Raw genomic sequence first — 19,839 nt, forward strand, 5'->3', positions numbered from 1 at the left:
TAGCCTGTGGACTTCAAACCTCAAGGCTTGGTATCTCTCAGGAGGCCTCCGCCCCCTTCCCCCCCACCCCCGTTCTTAATTTACACCTTCCTAGGAGTATCACCTAATTCATACGGGAATCATTCCAAAGTTGACAGAAACTGTTTGCTTTAATGATGTCTGCTCATAGGTCAATGCCTCTCATCTGGGTCCCTTTGTTTTTATGTTCCCTGTTGATGTGCTTGTAGCCTCGAGGGCCTTTGGAAGGCTAGATTCCATCTTAGTGATAGCTTTAAAGCTGTGTTTTTATGGACGGATATTGAATGGAGGGGCTGCTTGCCAATGACATGGGGCCCATTTGTAAAATAAGCCAGGGTGATTTGTGGACTGCACGCCGGCTTTAAATTCTTAGATGATAAAGTTCTAATTGACTGTGCAGAGCCTGCTCTGTGGGTTGATGGAGAGAGAAATGCAGAGTCTTATAAAAATCAGACCCTAAAGATAGAGCCTGTTAGAGGTTCGAGTGCTGTTTCTGTCTGGCTGCTCTCGGGTCGGAAGTAGAGAGAAGTGACAGGTTGGGATACTGAAGTGTTCTTTCATCATTTAAATGCAGATGCTTGCACTGAATTGAGGGCTGAGGTGAGGAGACTCCAGAAATTTTTATGGAGATAATTGATTCTTTGGGTGGCATTATTTAAGAGGACACATATCAATAGGCTTCGTTTCCTCTTAAGTTTTGAAAGTACTCAGAGCGCAGTTTAACCCTATCTGGTAGGAGAAATGATTAAACCTTAACAATGGTAACTGCTTCATTCTTTCTTCATAATTTGGAGTGTATAGTTTCGAAAAGCCCAAAGCTCATGGAAAAAAATTATTTTGGTAAAACTATTTTTGTTAGAAGAGGGAACAGGACTCTTTCTCTTCTTGGGGTATGTGCTATTGGGCCTGCCTTGTCCACCCAGGTGTGTTTCCCAAGTCCCACGCCCCCATGGTCATATCACGCTCAGTGCAGAGCCTCTGGTCTAAGAACTGTGGTGATTCCCACAGCCGCCATGGGCGGTCCAAGGAGAAAGGAGTTTGACAACACTTTCTCTTCCTCATTTCTCTACACCATGTCATCTCCTCTCCCTCTTTAACTGAATAAAATTTCCCTGCCTTTTTTGAAATAATTTATCATCTGTCGTAATGCAAACAATGGCTGTGTAACACTGTATCTATCACTTTACAATATAAGAATTTCCTTCAAATCTGTTATTTATTTTATAACTGCCTCTTGAAGTCTCTGGGGCCAATACTGTGACCCCCCTTACTAGGGGCGGGGAAATAGAAGCCGCTGCAGTCCTCCACACATGCTCTGTGGGCAATAAGTTTGCAGCGTTATTTTGAGGAATCCTGTTTGGGGTTATGGTGCTAGATGGTCTTCCTTCCTCTCCAAAAGAAGGTTAGAATCCCGTTGTCTAGGCTGGAGAAAGGATCCAATCTGTCATTCTAGTCACTGACAACCCCACCTACCTATTGTTTTCAGTTCTGTTCTTTTGTCTTTTCTCCTGGTTTTGTGCCTGTACATTTCAGGTATCAACATGATTATTATCTACATTTCCCCTAAATATAAGGCATGCATCTCTGTTTTCAAGAAGCCTTTTTGTTACAGCTGCATGATGTGTAAATGTAGAAACTTTCATAGTAGAATGGCAGTCCTTTTTTAAAACATTAAAACCAATCCTGAATGGATATTTGCATGCCAGCCCTGTGCCTTAGAGGTTTAATCTCACTTAAGCAAGGAAGCCTGATGAGAAAGCAGGCTTTTTCCTCTTACCATTTGTAACCTGCCGTGGACACTGTTGCATACCTGTCCTGCATGGGGATTGAGCAATTTTGAAAAAGCTGTGGTCGAACAAGTCAATCTTAGGAAATAGAAATATGTTAGGTGAGAGGGTCAAAGCTAGAAATGAGAGGGGGAGATGCTGGGCGGGTGGGGAAAGGGAAGTTGAATGAGCCTTTTACTGTCGGAAGAAATACAGTTTCACCCTTTGTTGAACTGAGACTTTTGAGAAAATCTGCAGGAGAGCTTGTTGACTGCTCAGGTGAGCCGTGTGAAATCGTGGTATGCAGGACAGAATGAAAAGGGGGAAGGTGGATGCTACACACTCTAGACTGAAAAATGTGCTAACAGTCCTGGCCTCTTCCTCAGATGGTTCGCGAGTGTTCAGGGTTCTGAAAGAGCAAGTCACGGATCTCAAAACCTGAGAGAGACACTGAGCATTCTGCAAAGCAGATGGAAGATGGAAAATGGCCTTGGCCAGGCATGAACAGTGGATGAATCTAATAGGGTGACAGGTAGTAGGAATAATTGGGCATCCATCCCGTGTGGTTTAAAAGGCCAAGAGTATGTGTCTGGAATTAGAGTAATAAAATTTAGCAGCAGCACATATAAAAAAAGAGATTGAGGATTAGGTTTAAATACATATGCATCTACAGTACGGTCCATATTCTGTTAATCACTGTGTAATGCTATTGCCTCACCACCCCCTCCAAAAAACAAAAACAACAAAAAAACAAACAAAAAACCCTAATAGGGCTTCCCTGGTGGCGGAGTGGTTGAGAGTCCGCCTGCCAATTCAGGGGACATGGGTTTGTGCCCCGGTCCGGGAAGATCCCACATGCCGCAGAGCGGCTGGGCCCCTGAGCCATGGCCGCTGAGCCTGTGCTTCCGGAGCCTGTGCTCCTCCTGTGTGAGAGGCCCGTGTACCGCAAACAAAACAAAACAAAACAGAACAAACCCTAATATTAGTGTAAGTTGCATTAAGGAAGCAAAGCCTATGTTATAGGTGGTGATAGTCTTTTTCTACCAGTGCTGGGAAGCCTCCCTACTATTGTCACACTTACTTCTGGTCCCCATTTTAAGAGAAAGCACAGAATAGACTGTGCTCAAGGGAAAGCACCCAGGATAGGAAATGTTCTGGAACTTTGCTCAACCAACGAGGAATGATGGAAGAATTGAGAAAGAGGATGGGGAAGAGCAGGGTGTCTGTGCAGATTTGACAAGAGCTAAGTCATGCCTAATGAGTTTCCAGTGGCTGGTGGGTTCAGGCAGAACCTGGCATTGCAAAAGGAGATTCTATACTCACGAGAAGATTGAGCTGGCTGAACCTGAAGGCCTCTTCAACATGAAGAGTCTATGTTCTCCTCCTAATGAAATGATCCAGTGTATATTTCTACCCTGAACGTCTCAGAGTTCACTTTTATTTTATCCTTTTCCAAATTCTCCCTAATCATGCGTATCAAGTGCTCTGCTGGGCAGTGGAGGTCTGTGATGACGTTTGCAAAAATCTGAGCAAATGGGGGGGGGAAACACTGAGTTTTTCATACAGCTAAACAGGTTAAATTTGAAAGACTTTTTTTTTTTTTTTTTTTTTTTTTGCGGTACGTGGGCCTCTCACTGCTATGGCCTCTCCCGTTGTGGACCACAGGCTCCAGATGCGCAGGCTCAGCGGCCATGGCTCACGGGCCTAGCCACTCCGCGACATGTGGGATCCTCCCAGACCAGGGCACGAACCTGTATCCCCTGCATTGGCAGGCGGACTCTCAACTGCTGCGCCACCAGGGAAGCCTGAAAGACTGACTCTTATTCTGAGCTTTCCGCCTGGTTTTGTGCTAAAATATCACTTTCATGAAATGCCAGTGCCTGAGGATACTATGGCTGGAGTCAACAGTTGAGAATTTGGGCTTTGGCACCAGGCTGCCTGCGTTTGAGTCCTGGCTCTGCACAGAGCTAGACATGTGACCTTGGGAAGATTTCATATCTTCTCTGAGTTTCTCTTGTCTTATCTATGAAACAGGGGTGATAATAATAGTATTGTATCTCCTAGTGTGGCTGTGAAGCCTGAAGGAGCTAATGGGCATGTAAGGTGCCTAGGACAGAACCTTACACATAACAAGTAGTTAATACAAGTTAACTGCCTGTGGCGAAAAAAAATTATCTTTTAACATTTTCATTCAAAAGAATTAGATATTGGCAACCTGATGTTGTTGCCTTAGATTACTTATCTGGTAAATCGAAAATCAGAGGGATACAGTTTTATATTTGGACTCAGAGAATCCCCTGCAGTTGGCCATTGCATCCATGCCAGGCGCCATTCTCTGATTCTTTTTCTATCAAATCTGTTTCTTTTGGAGAAGCTCTGTTTTCATTTTGGTGCTGCACCCATGGGGCCTGTCCTGTCATGCTGTGGTGACGCCCATGAAACCGTATTTCGTTTCGTGCATTGAAATGGAAAGATCACTGTTTATGACCCATCTCTGCGCTCTGGAATTGATTTTCATGTGTGGCTTGTAGATGCGATCTCATCACCTGATCATATTTCTTTCAAGAATCCTACGGGAGCACACTGCCAGACCTCTTGCTTCTTATGCTTCTGAAAATTATTTTCAGATATTGCACAGGCTCTTGCACGTGTGACCCTGATCAAATCACTTGGCTTCTCTGATTCTCCAAATAGGAGCCCTCGACACCTGCCCGGATAATATCAAAGGTGTTTTTGAAGATTGGGTTAGACATTATCTGTAAAGGTATTTTACACATGAGAAAAGGCCCTGCCAACGTGGGATATTAAAAGTAATTATAGGGCTTCCCTGGTGATGCAGTGGTTGAGAGTCCGCCTGCTGATGCGGGGGACTCGGGTTTGTGCTCCAGTCGGGGAAGATCCCACATGCCGCGGAGTGGCTGGGCCCGTGAGCCATGGCCGCTGAGCCTGCGCGTCTGGAGCCTGTGCTCCACAACGGAAGAGGCCACAACAGTGAAAGGCCCGCGTACCGAAAAAAAAAAAAAAAAAAAAAAAAGTGATTATAGCCAGGAGCTACTTTGAAGATTTATACACATATCTACTTATTTTTCAACTTTGCATTTCAGCTATAGTTGGGAAACCTCAGAGAGCTGAAATTATTTCAGTACCCAGTGAAGCAAAATGCAATTTAGTTTGTGTTTTCTATTATATCTTATATCCTTATAATTATGTGCAGCCTGTATATCACAAGTCATTAACTGGTAGCTACTTGTAAAAGAGAAATGGGTGATGCTGTTAGCTTGATTTTCACAGTGGACTTTGTAAGTGCTTATTTGGGGATATCGCTTTTTATGTATCGTGGTTATTGTTTAACTGTGGCTAAGTGGCTTGCTAATAACTGGCACCGGGACTTAAAACAGGATGATGTTAAACTAATGACTTAACAATTAGGATTGGTGAGAGTGAGGAAAAGCTGAACTGAAATGTGTTCTTTAGAATTAATATAACTAAAATCATTTGAAAAAAGAATGATTGCACTGTTTAAAAATTCTATGCATAAGAAATTTATTAAGCACCCATATTTGTAAGGCACTGTTTCAGGCGCTAAGGGCAGAGCAACAAGATGAGATCTGGCCTTCAGAGCTGATATATTTGGGGATATTGGAGGGAGTAATTGTACAGGCAATAAATAAATATATGTATGTGTTTGTATATATAAATATATGTATATTACATACACACACATATATAATATAATAAATGCTATGAAGAGAAATAGAGAAAGAGATGAGAATGGAAAGGTAGGATTTTTTTTATTAGATTATTTTTTATTTCTAATTGTGCTAAAATAAGCTAACATAAAATTTATCTTCTTAACCATTTCTCAATGTATGGTTCCGTAGCGTTCCGTGCACTCAATCAATCTCCAAGACTTTTTCATTTTGCAAAACTGAAACTCCATACCCCTTCCCCCCTCTTCCCCGCTGGCAACCCCCATTCTACTTTCTGTCTCTATGAGTTTGATGGCTCGAGGTCCCTCATGTAAGTGGAATCGTTCAGAATTTGTCCTTCTGTGCCTGGCTTATTCACTTAGCGTAATGTCTTCAAGGTTCATCCATATGGTAGCATGTGTGATTGCACCTTTGTAATTACTCTGATAATATTGTATGGTGTATACTTAGTTTATGGGATTCTTTGTAAACCCCTTTGAGACTTTAAGCAATTGCATTGGTTTTCAATGAATAATTCTCGAAGTTTAAAAATGTTTTATCTTTCTGACTTGTGGAAATCTCGCCTCCTAGAGCAGGTGGTAATGCTGTGTTTCCGGAGAGTTCAAGTATATGCATGTAAGTGCTGCATCAGGATTGTATAGCCATCCCATCAACAGACAGCCTTCTATTTGTCAAGAATAACGAGTGAGATAAGAAATTGGAGGGGTTTTTTTGTTTGTTTTTTTGAGGTACACAGGCCTCTCACTGTTGTGGCCCCTCCCATTGCAGAGCACAGGCTCCGGACGCGCAGGCTCAGCGGCCATGGCTTACGGGCCCAGCCACTCTGTGGCATGTGGGATCCTCCCGGACCGGGGCACGAACCCATGTCCCCTGCATCGGCAGGCAGACTCTCAACCACTGCGCCACCAGGGAAGCCCTGGAGGGTTTTATAAAATAATGAACCATTCTTTTAAACTAGTAAGGGGGGGTACATTTTATATTTGTAGAGAGGTATATATTTATTCTATATATGCCTAGTTAGAACCTTTTCTGGGACTGTAATAAGAAGTTGGATTATGTGTTAAATTAAAATGCGTTTTTGTTCTACTTGGGATTTGATAAACACAGTTATAGCTACCTTGTCTATCCTATTTGCAGTGACATGGGAGATGGGCCATACTTTTCATCTACTTCAAGTCACTTCACCTTCCATTGCTCTGTGGCCTGTGAGAGAGTGAATTTATGTTCAGCCTATGGTGGTGTACATTTTTGTGCATCTCCTGTTCTTTGTGATGGTGGTTGTACTGCTACCCTAGAACAAATGTATTTGTGTAGCTCTCTCCTGCCTTTGCCACGTGCTTGGATGGCCGTGGGGAATGCTCTATTAACTACAAGTTAATGTTCCATGATGTCTCTTGCCATATACCCTGAGACCATCTTTAACATGCTTTATGTAGCAACACGCTCTGTCCTACCAGGCCTAACCTAAATCTCACTAGATTTAGCTTAATATTGGTTTTGGAGTATTAATTCACCATGTTTGCTAAATGTGACACAGGAGTGACTTGTTTTATTTTATATTTAATTTTTATTGGAATATAGTTGATTTACAATGTTGTGTTAGTTTCAGGTGTACAGCAAAGTGAATCAATTATACATATACATATATCCACTCTTTTTTAGATTCTTTTCCCATATAGGCCATACACGGTATTGAGTAGAGTTCCCTGTACTATATAGTAAGTTCTCATCCGTTATCTATTTTATATACAGTAATGTGTATATGTCAATCCCAATCATTTTAAATACTCTTGAATGGGATTCGCATATGGGAAATGGAAAGTGATGGGTTTCTTGGCAACAGGGCCTTCCATGAAGCCCAAATTGCGTGATACCTGCATTCCACTGAAGGCCGACCTCTCTGTGTCTATTTATTTATTTATTATTCTTAATTCCTCTTGTGGGGGCAAAAGAGACAGTCTGGTTGGGATGGATCTGATCTGAATTTAAACCCTGTCAAAACTTGATTTGTTTTCTTCCTAAATCAAGGGTAGCCAGATTTGTCTCTTCTGTACAGAACTGTTGCTGGCATTGCAGTACGCCTTTGGACCCGCACGGATCACCCACGGGCACTGAGGGGCAGGTGGGAGTCCATCTAAGACCTGGCAAAGGCTGAGATTCAGAATGAATACAGGCCAAGACCTCATTGGATAGAACATAATTTATTTATCATTTAAGTTGATTTACCAGGGAAAAAAAATTAAAGTGTGGTAATTCTGATTCTAAAAGAGCTCTGCCAAAGGGCAACAGGTTTTTTTTAATGCATTTCCAACACATTAAACCATTTAATGGTTTAATGTGACTTCCCTGGTTGCACAATGGTTAGGAATCCGCCTGCCAATACAGAGGACACAGGTTCGAGCCCTGGTCCAGGAAGATCCCACATGCCGCAGAGCAACTAAGCCTGTGCGCCACAACTACTGAGCCTACGCTCTAGAGCCAGCGAGCCACAACTACTGAGCCTGAGTGCCACACATTAAACCATTTCCAACACATTAAAACCTTTCTTTTTTTTTTTTTGAATTTTATTTTATTTATTTTTTTATACAGCAGGTTCTTATTAGTTATCTATTTTATACATATTAGTGTATATATGTCAATCCCAATCTCCCAGTTCATCCTCCCTGCCACCCTGCTTTCCCCCCTTGGTGTCCATACATTTGTAAGAACCTTTCTTAATTAAAAACATTAAAAGGGTATTAAAAAGTATCTGCCCTATTAGTCTGCAGTTGTAAATACATGGCATTGGGTAGTGCATCGCAGTTGGGCAGAGGACAGGTGCAGAGCAGCAACGTGGCACCTTTTTTATTATAATATATTCAGTCCCTGCCTTACAGGCGTTTGTGCCCCAGAGGCTGTTAATACCCAAACCTGAAACCCTGCCTTTAAACATAGAGTTGGCACTTTCCCCGCATCTGAGCCCTAAGGCCATGGCGGGGGAGGAGGGGGATAGGGTTAGAACTACTGGAGCAACTCTGTATGAGAGGTTTGGAAAGGCCTCTAGGAAGACCAGACAGGTGGAGGTGGTTGCTTTCAGAGTCCTCATTATCCTGCCTCTGTGACTCTTAAGTGCCCCGGTAGTTCTAGAAGGTGCCAAGCAGTCCCCTTGACGGTGAAGAGTAAGCATTGCTAACAGACTTCTAGGTGTGAGGTTGAAGCCTTTGTAGGCAGCTCCCTGTGTAACTTTGAATGCACTGAGGAGGGAAAGAAATTTAAGAGAGAGATCTGGGGATTATCAGTCAGTGGCTGTGGCTTCCCCCGGCCTTACCTCTGATGGGCCATTTGACACTGAAGAAAATCGCAGAATCCGCCGGGCTGCGTTTTGTATGTCTTATCAATGAAGGGCTTGACCAAATTCCTGGTTGTGGTGCCCGGATCCCATCAGTCTCTGTCACAGGGGTTTTGCTGTCATAGAGAAACATCCTTGTGGTCAGGATTAGTCCCCTATTTAAGTACCGACTCCAGAATGCTGAGTGAGCCTAAGGCCACCAGAAGGTTGAAGGATGCTTCTGCTTCCCACAGCAGTATCTTCTAGAAAGAGGAAGACACCCACAAATCTTAACCTGAGCAGTTTTTAAAGAGACCCTGGGTCATCTAAATCTTTCCCCAAATCTCTTATATATTAAAAAAAAATTAGTATTGAGAATGAAATTTTTAATTTTTATTAGAGCAAATACCTTAGTTCCTTCTCAAACTTATGATTCAGTAGAGTTCTATTTTGTGGTCTCTATGTAAGCATTTCTCATAGACTGGGTCCTCTGCATAATCAATGTGCACTGCTTAATTAGATTTTTTGTTAAGACTCAGGGCATGATTGAACATTCTAAATTACCTTCGTGAATATTTCAGACATATTCAGAGACGACAGTGTCCATTGGTTAACTTCTTTCACTTTAAAGTCTGCCTGACTTGGGGTGAGTGCTGGTTCTGACACTAACAGCTAAAAAATATCTCAACAAATTACTAAACCTAGGAACTTAAGTTTCTAATAATTCTAGTCTGTTTGCTACCAATACCAGCACCTTCTTCATAGCACTGTTGGGAGAATTAAATGCACTAAATTCATGAGAAATGGTTAGCAGAGAACTTCGGTCACTCTGAAGTCTGAGTATTGGGCTGGCCAAAAAGTTCGTTCGGGTTTTACATACTATGGTTGAGGAAAACCCAATAGGTCTACTAGCAAATTCTGATAAAACAAATACACTTATTGCGACGGAGGGTACACACTATTATGGTAAAATCTTCCAATAGGACGTTTAAGCTGGTCAGATGGGTTTTGGTTGACACACTCACCAAATTGCAGTTTGCTTTAAGTAAAACAAAAAAATAGATGTACGTCCTCAAGCTAATGTCAAAAGCTGTTGCAATATTCACTGGAACCTGGGAAAACTGTGCATTTTTGACTCTTTCCCGTGTTGTTGGGAAAAAGCACAGTGACCCAAAGTCCCTGAAGGGTGGCAAAGAAATAGGATAACCATGAAGGCTTTATTCATGTGTGAGGCGTCAGTCTGCAGTGGTGGTTGCCATTATTAGTGACCCGTTTTTTGACACATTAGCCCTTGGAAGAGCACTGCCCCAGGCCCTAACACCTCTGAGTTTGCTGAGAACACACAAAGCCTGACAAGCACAGTGTGATTAGAGCAGTAAGGCAGCCTCTCACTGTGATGGAGGCATCCTGGCAGACGTCTTCCCCTTTGCCCATTTACCTGCAGACATCAGGAAGGTATATAAGACCCTCATGGAATGAGACTGGAGGTGAGGGTCCTGATGCTGTGGATATAAGGGACTGAAGTGTGCGCAGGTAAGTTCTTCCCCTGTGGACTGCTTCTGAGACAGGCTGTACCTGGCTTCTGAGCCCCTGACCCAAGAGCAGAAAGAACTAGTCTCAGTATGGCCTTTGTCTTCAGGACATTTCAGGAAAAGTTCACGCACCCTTAACTCGCCAGGTTCGCTCTGGGTTTGTACCTCAAACGCAGCAAATCCAATTTCACGTATTGGGAAATAGGTGGATTTTATCTTTGACCTCATAGATCTCATGTGCTTCTATCCATCTTGCCTAGGCGGGCTCAGATTCATCCTCCTCTTATCACACCAGCTCTCAGCTCGTTTGTCCTCTTTAATGTGGATGGATAACTCATTGGAACACATTCAGTAGCATCTGGGCTCCGATTAGAACTTGCCTGCTTCATCCGTAAGGATAATGTCGCTCCCATTGTTAAAAACTAAATTAAAAAGAAGTAAAATAAATGAGAGCTAAAACTTGCAGAGTGATAACAACAGATTATGAAAGCTTGATGATATGTCACAATTTTAGTTTATGAGGGTTAACCACATTCCCGTGTTTGGGTAATATTTTTATAAATTAATTTTAAGAATACAAAGAACCGGTAATTGCATTACCTATTAGAATAAATTTTGAGTGAATAGAAAGCTTTAAAAATGAATAATGCATATAAATGAAATTAAAACTACAAATAGCAGAAATTTTATTAGGAAGTATGGTTATACCTATTATTAAAATAAGAAAGATAATAGAACAGTTTGAGATCAAGATTGCTGATCTTCCATCCATGTTATTACCTTTGTAGAATGAGTAATATAAGTAATATAACTACTCAGGTAAAATATTTCTGTTGACCAAATAGCAATACTTCTTTCTTACAGATCTAGACAAGTGACTATAGACATGGATTTATAGCTGGCATTGAAAACTCTTTCTAGCATATATTAGTGGTAGAAAAGATACAGGTATTAACATACATTTCCGTTAGGTGTTATATATTGTTACATATTTACTATTCTTTAGCTAGACTATATTGCTCTTAAGTTGGATCATGAATTCATCATACATAACATTTTTTTTGTTAATGTTTATAGCTTGTTGATCTATTTTAATTACTGAATTCATAGGTACCATATAAGAAGGCAAAAAATATGGAAATATATAGTGAAGAAGGTCATAGATTTCCTCATCTTTCTTGCAGTTCCTTTCTTGGGGATAATACTTTGGTGTTTATCTTTGCACATCTCTCTCTATGCCCATTTAGACATATAAATATCAATCTATGTCCCAGGTCTGTTACTTACTAGTTCTAACAACGTGATAATATATTGTACGTAAGGTTCTGCAGTTTGATTTCACATGAGTCAGTACTCTCTGAACATCTCTGTAGTGGCTGGAGTCCAGTGCAATATTTATATATCTTTAACTCACTCTTAGTAGTAGCTACTTATTATTATGAAATATGGATACCCTAATTATTCAGCCCTTCCCCCTTTTGATGGATAGTCACTGTTGTTCTTTCTATTAAAAATATCTCAGTAAATATCTATAAATATATCTGCTTTTATTATTTTTTATTTCTGTAGGTTACAGTTTTCAGACAGAATTGGTGGGCCAAAGATACATGCATTTAAGATTTTAGTAGAGGTCACATTACTTTCCAGAAGGTTCTAGCAAGTTAAACTCCATCAGCAAAGTGTGAGAATGTTAGTTTCTAGACATGCTTTTGATATTGTATATTAAAGATCTTTTACAACTTATCAATTTAGAAATGGTATGTTACTATATTAATTTGCATTTTACTATTTTTCATGTGTGTATTGACTATATATTTTTTTAACATCTTTATTGGAGTATAATTGCTTTACAGTGTTGTGTTAGTTTCTGCTGTAAAACAAGGTGAATCAGCTGTATGCATACGTATAGCCCCATATCCCCACCCTCTTGCATCTCCCTCCCACCCTCCTGGTCCCACCCCTCTAGGTGGTCGCAAAGCACTGAGCTGATCTCCCTGTGCTATACAGCTGCTTCCACTAGCTGTCTGTTTTACATTTGGTAGTGTATATATGTCAGTGTTACTCTCTCACTTCATCCCAGCTTACCCTTCCCCCTCCCCATGTCCTCAAGTCAATTCTCTACGTCTGTGTCTTTATTCCTGTCCTCCCCCTAGGTTCATCAGAACCATATTTTTTCTCTTAGATTCCATATATATATGTATTATCATATGGTATTTGTTTTTCTCTTTCTGACTTACTTCACTCTGTATGACAGAATCTAGGTCCATCCACCACACTACAAATAACTCAATTTCATTTCCTTTTATGGCTGAGTAATATTCCATTGTATATATGTGCCACATCTTTATCCATTCATCCATTGATGGACACTTAGCTTGCTTCCATTTCCTGGCTATTGTAAATAGTGCTGCAATGAACATGGTGGTACATGACTCTTTTTGAATTATGGTTTTCTTAGGGTATATGCCCAGTACTGAGACTGCTGGGTCATATGGTAGTTCTATTTGTAGTTTTTTAAGAAACCTCCCTACTGTTCTCCATAGTGGCTGTACCAATTTACATTCCCACCAACAGTGCAAGAGGGTTCCCTTTTCTCCACACCCTCTCCAGCATTTATTGTTTGTAGACTTTTTGATGATGGCCATTCTGACCAGTGTGAGGTGATAACCTCATTGTAGTTTTGATTTGCATTTCTCTAATGATTAATGATGTTAAGCATCCTTTCACGTGTTTGTTGGCAATCTGTATATCGTCTTTGGAGAAATGTCTATTTAGATCTTCTGCCGATTTTTGGATTTGGGTTGTTTGTTTTTTTTTGATATTGAGCTGCATGAACTGCTTGCATATTTTGGAGATTAATCCTCCGTCTGTTGCTTCGTTTGCAAATATTGTCTCCCATTCCGAGGATTGTCTTTTCATCTTGTTTATGGTTTCCTTTGCTGTGCAAAAGCTTTTAAGTTTCATTAGATCCCATTTGTTTATTTTTGTTTTTATTTTCATTTCTCTAGGAGGTGCATCAAAAAGGATCTTGCTGTGATTTATGCCATAGAGTGTTCTGCCTATGTTTTCCTCTAAGAGTTTTATAGTGTCTGACCTTACATTTAGATTTTTAATCCATTTTTAGTTTATTTTTGTGTATGGTGTTAGGGAGTGTTCTAATCTCATTCTTTTACATGTAGCTGTCCAGTTTTCCCAGCACCACTTATTGAAGAGGCTGTATTTTCTCCATTGTATACTCTTGACTCCTTTATCAAAGATAAGGTGACCATAAGTGCATGGGTTTATCTCTGGGCCTTCTATCCTGTTCCATTGATCTATATTTCTGTGTTTGTGCCAGTACCATACTGTCTTCATTACTGTAACTTTGTAGTATAGTCTGAAGTCAGAGAGCCTGATTCCTCCAACTCCGTTTTTCTTTCTCAAGATTGCTTTGGATATTCAGGGTGTTTTGTGTTTCCATACAAATTGTGAAATTTTTTGTTCTAGTTCTGTGAAAAATGCCAGTGTAGTTTGATAGGGATTGCACTGAATCTGTAGATTGCTTTGGGTAGTATAGTCATTTTCATGTTGATTCCTCCAATCCAAGAACATGGTATATCTTTTCATCTGTTTGTATCATCTTTAATTTCTGTCATCAGTGTCTTATAGTTTTCTGCATACAGGTATTTTGTCTCCTTAGGTAGGTTTATTCCTAGGTATTTTATTCTTTTTGTTGCAGTGGTAAATGGCTGTGTTTCCTTAATTTCTCTTTCAGATATTTCATCATTAGTGTATAGGAATGCAAGGGATTTCTGTGCATTAATTTTATATCCTGGTACTTTAGCAAATTCATTGCTTAGCTCTAGTACTTTTCTGGTAACATGTTTAGGATTCTGTATGTATAGTATCATGTCATCTGCAAACAGTGACAGTTTTACTTCTTATTTCCCCATTTGGATTCCTTTTATTTCTTTTTCTTCTCTGATTGCTATAACTAAAACTTCCAAAACTGTGTTGAATAATAGCGGTGAGACGGGGCAATCTTGTCTTGTTCCTGATCTTAGAGGAAATGCTTTCAGTTTTTCCACCATTGAGGACAGTGTTGGCTGTGGGTTTGTCATATATGGCCTTTATTCTGTTGTGGTAGGTTCCCTCTATGCCCACTTTCTGGAGGGTTTTTATCATAAATGGGTGTTAAATTTAGTCGAAAGTTTTTTCTGCATCTATTGAGATGATCATATTGTTTTTATCCTTCAGTTTGTTAATATGGTGTATCACATTGATTAATTTGCAGATATTGAAGAATCCTTTCATTCCTGGGCTAAACCCCACTTGATCATGGTGTATGATCCTTTTAATGTGCTGCTGGATTCTGTTTGCTAGTATTTTGTTGAGGATTTTTGCATCTATATTCCTCAGAGGTATTGGCCTGTAGTTTTCTTTTTGTGTGACATCTTTGTCTTGTTTTGGTATCAGGGTGATGGTGAACTCGTAGAATGAGTTTGGGAGTGTTCATCACTCTGCTATATTTGGGAAGAGTTTGAGAAGGATAGGTTAGCTCTTCTCTAAATGTTTGATAGAATTCACCTGTGAAACCATCTGGTCCTGGGCTTTTGTTTGTTGGAAGATTTTTAATCACAGTCTCAATTTTAGTGCTTTGATTGGTCTGTTTATATTTTCTGTTTCTTCCTGGTTCAGTCTTGGAAGGTTTTGTTTTTCTAAGAATTTGTCCATTTCTTCCAGGTTGTCCATTTTATTGGCATAGAGTTGCTTGTAGTAATCTCTCATGATCCTTTGTATTTCTACAGTGTCAGTTGTTACTTCTCCTTTTTCATTTCTAATTCTGTTGACTTGAGTCTTCTCCCTTTTTTTCTTGATGAGTTTGGCTAATGGTTTATCAATTTTGTTTATCTTCTCAAAGACCCAGCTTTTAGTTTTATTGATCTTTGCTATCGTTTCCTTCATTTCTTTTTCATTTGTTTCTAATCTGATCTTTATGATTTCTTTCCTTCTGCTAACTTTGGGGTTTCTTGTTCTTCCTTCTCTAATTGCTTTAGGTGTAAGTTTAGGTTGTTTATTTGAGATGTTTCTTTTTTTTGTTTTTTTGGTTTTTTGTTTTTTTGCGGTACACGGGCCTCTCACTGTTGTGGCCTCTCCCATTATGGAGCAAAGGCTCCGGACGCGCAGGCCCAGCGGCCATGGCTCACGGGCCCAGCCGCTCCGTGGCATGTGGGATCTTCCCGGACCGGGGCACGAACCCGTGTGCCCTGCATCGGCAGGCGGACTCTCAACCACTGCGCCACCAGGGAAGCCCGAGATGTTTCTTGAGGTAGGATTGTATTGCTATAATCTTTCCTCTTAGAACTGCTTTTGCTGCATCCCATAGGTTTTGGTTGACTATATTTTTAATCATCACATTATCTATTTCTATCTTTAGGATGCTATTACAATCTTTTCCTTTTCAATTTGTAGGAGTCTTTTATATAGTAGGGTTATTAACCACTTTTCTGTTATATGTTTTCTAAATATTTTCCCTCATTCTACCATTTGTCTTTTGACTTTATTCACAATACATTTTGTTGAAGAGAAATGTTTACATTTTTTATAGTTAAATCTGTCAATCATAGCCTTTTGAATTATCCATATATCTTAATATATGATTAAATTATCACTAGAATTTAAATCAATCCAAATATATTTATTCTAGGTAGATGGTGAGATATGCAGTCACTTTTATTAGTCAAACTATTGTTTTTCCAGTGGCTTGTTTTCCAGTCTTATTTTAGAAGGTACTTTCCACATTTTCTTTGAATATTTTATAAATAGTTAATCTTCACACTTCAGTCTTCAGCCAGTGAAATTCTGGTCCAAAAGACATGCAAAGAAGACCACAGGGCTGGGGAGGGTTCTGGAAAAGGTTCCTTTGCTCTTTAATGATGTACAAGGAGAAAGGATCCTTTCTCACCTTTGGATGTTATGTGATGTGGCTTCCAGGAATGCAGCAGGCATCAAACGACCCCAGGGGAACCAGCTAAAAAGACAGCCAGTGGGAAAGCTGAGTAGACATAACTGAATTAAAATACCCTCCACACCTCATTTTGGTTCCCCCTCCCCATTGTCCCTCTCTCCCTTCCTCCCTCCCTCCCTCCCTCTCTCCCTCCTTTTCTTCCCTTATTCAGCAATTATTTATGGAGACCTTCTTATTTGATAAACACTCTCCTACGCATGGAGGGCATAGTGGTAAAACACATGAGCACTGGCCCTCACGGACACAGTTTTAATCTATAAAGTCATCTATTTGTTTTGCAGCACATGCACATCTTTATCTGGAGCAAAGCTTGCAGAGATTCCCAGGATAGCTGTAGGGAGGAGGTTCTAAAAGGAAACAAACATTAGGGCACAGAGGAACCTTAGAAATAAATTGTTTTAATCAGGATGCTTTGGGCTGCAAGTAACCTAAAGCCTGCTCATACAAACTAACCACAAAGGAAATGTATCAACTTGGAGTAAGAGGAAGCCCATAGATAAGTCACACTTTGCAGTTTGTTGATTTAGTGGCTCAGTAATGTTACCAGGGTCATGAGATCCTTCCAAACCTCTTCTGTGTCAGCTCCAACCCAAAGATGGTCCACTTCATGGCCATGAGGAAAACATGCTTTGTTCATAGCTGGTGGAGGGAGAGAGAAACCTTTCCCCAAACCTAGAATATAACTCCTTTCTTTCAATCTGTTAGGCCAACTTAGGACCAATAATAACAACCAGTAAATTTTTTTTGAGCTGATTGACTTAGTGTCCTTATTCTCAAATGTTAATGTACTTTAGTGATGTTGGTATACATCAGAATCACCTGGAAGGCTTTTAAAAGATTGCTGGATCCCACTCCAGAGTTTATGATTCAGTAGGTTTGGGGTTGGGCTCAGCAAGTTATATTTCTACCAAATTCCCAAGTGATGCTGATGTTGCGATGCAATCTTGCACTAGACACCTATTAGAATGTCCAAAATCCAGAACACTGACAACACCACCTGCTGGTGAGGATGTGGAGCAACAGGAACTCTCATTCAGTGCTGATGGGAATGCAAAATGGTGCAGCCACTTTGGAAGACAGCTCCACACTTTCTTACAAAACTAGAAGTGTATTACCACACAATCCAGCAGGAGTGCTCATTAATATTTACCCAAAGAAGTGGGAAGCTTCTTTGGGTAAAACGCCCAAGGATGTTTATAGCAGCTTTATTCATAGTTCCAAAACTTGGAAGCAACCAGGATCTCCCTTGGTAGGTGATTGGACAAATAACCTGTAGTCCATCCAGACAAGTGAATATTATTCAGCGCTAAAGAGAAATGAGCTATCAAGTCATGAAAATATATGAAGGAAATTTAAATGCATATTACCCAGTGAAGGTAGCTAATCTGGAAAGCCTACATATGTACAATTCCTACTGTGTGAAATTCTAGAAAAGGCAAAACTATGGAGACAGTAAAAAGATCAGTGGTTGCCAGGAGGTAGAAGGGGGGGGTGATGAAGAAGCAGAACAGAGGGGATATTTAGGGCAGTAAAAATATTCTGTATGATACTGTAATGGTGGGTACATGCCATTGTACATTTATCCAAACCCATAGCAAGTAGGACACGAAGAGTGAACCCTAATATAAACTGTGGACTCTGGGTAATAATGACCTGTCCATGTAGGTTCATCAGTGGCAAAAAATGTCCCATCTGGTGGGGTAAGTTGATAATGGGGAGGCTGTGCTTGTATAGGGCAAGAGGTATATGGGAAAGCTCTGTACTTTCTGCTTAAATTTTGCTGTGAGTGTAAAACTGCTCTAAAATAAAAGAAAGAAAAAGATATATCCTTGGGTCTGTGGATGGGATGAGCCATACCTAAGCTACAAGGTGTGGAGAACTAAATAACTATTGAGAAATGAGGTAAGGTTTATTCCCGATCTTGAATAAATGTGTTCAAGGTTGTTAGTACTGTGTACGGATCAGAATTGAGATCTGCAAAGAAACTTGCTTTTTATTTTTATTTTTTTAAGATGCTTGATTTTTAGGAGGATACTAGTAGAATTAACCCTTGGGATCAGTTGGAAATCTATTCTTCATACTGAGTGTGTCTCTAACCTTGAGTTCACTTGTAATGACAGAAATGTATAACACCTGAATTATTTAGAGGATGTTGGGATGCAGTTCTCCATAGGTTTCTCACGCTTCTGCACATTTTGCCAGTGGAAGCCCTGATGGTCTTTGTTCTGGGCTATCTTTTTAAGGATGCTGGTATAGCGAACAGCTGTGGGGGACAGAGGCAGCTCCTGCTCCTGAAGCAGAGGGCAGGCTGTCTTCCTGTTCGGTATAATAAATGCCTCTCTCTGGAGCAAAGGACAAACAGGTGTGATTACACCCAAGTAAGAGATTTGGATTCCCTGAGCTCGGGGTCCCTCAGGTGTAACACAAACCTACTGCGTGTGTAGCATGGCCTGGCCCCTCACTGTTGCCCTCATGGAACTTTGGGGGCAGGGGGTGATGAGAGACTCTTGAAGCTCATGCCACTTGTCAGTAATGAAGTCCTTCATCTCTGACCCAAGAATCTCATGTCTTCTGCTAACATACATGAAACTGGGGCAGGCAACTCGTTAATTTGAAAGTTGGGTAAAGTCTCAGACCCTTCCAAGTTCTTGACAGTATGTACTTAGAGGACAAAAAAGTTAGTTGTTTATGACGTCATCTGACTTCTACCTTTTGATGAGTAGGAAATTGAGACCTGGTTAAGCGAAGAAACTTAACACAGGTGCACAGTGAATCTATTTACGCAAGTGCACAGTGAGTCTGTTTGCACAAGGTCACAGGGAGTCCGTTTACACAAGTGCATCACCAGTCTGTTTGCACAAGTGCACAGGTGCAGAAGCTGCTTTCAGAGCCAGCCCTTGGGTCAATCAGCACACTCTGCTTTGCCCCTCACCACAAAACGGCGCTCTGTGAGTACAGCCCACAGCCCGGGTTTAGAGTTGATTTAAGGATGTAATGAGACAATAGGAATTTCCCATTTCAAGAGAGAACCAGATAGAATTGACATAAGCTGAGTGAGATGGTTAGTTGTATAGAGCACAGAGCTGTAACCTGACAGGGTGATTCAGCACTAAGAGATGCTTGGAGGAGTAAAAGATCATTCTCAGCCAGGGTCACTGAGCTCTAACTCTTCTAAGAACTACAAAGTGAGATTAGTTGGCCTTCCCTGTTATTTCTTGATTTGTGTCTTTGCTGATTGCTGCCATCCTGAGGCCGGGTGCTGATGTATTTTACATTACAAAGTGGGGCTCTGTTCGACCCACGGGTATTAAATATGCCTCATAGCTGGTAGGGTATGCAGACTTAGCAAGGTGGTCCTATTGAAGGTTTTGCCCTCAGTTAAGCTCTGGCACATTAGCAAGGCCATTCTGCTCACTTATTAGGTGTATGTTGGTATAGCTCGTCTTGTTTTTACATGGTAGCATGTATCTTTTTCTCTTTTGAAAGAATTTCTTTGTAG

The 19,839-nt window shown here is 40.7% G+C and overlaps 1 protein-coding gene across 4 annotated transcripts in view; it reads left to right on the top strand.

The window, feature by feature from the left end:
• The window catches only part of PTPRM (protein tyrosine phosphatase receptor type M), a 760,161-nt gene that overhangs the window by 345,596 nt on the left and 394,726 nt on the right, over positions 1 to 19,839 (top strand). The gene's annotated exons all lie outside the window — the stretch shown is intronic.

This window comes from Kogia breviceps, chromosome 15 (genome assembly GCF_026419965.1).
Source record: "Kogia breviceps isolate mKogBre1 chromosome 15, mKogBre1 haplotype 1, whole genome shotgun sequence".
NCBI lineage: Eukaryota > Metazoa > Chordata > Mammalia > Artiodactyla > Physeteridae > Kogia > Kogia breviceps.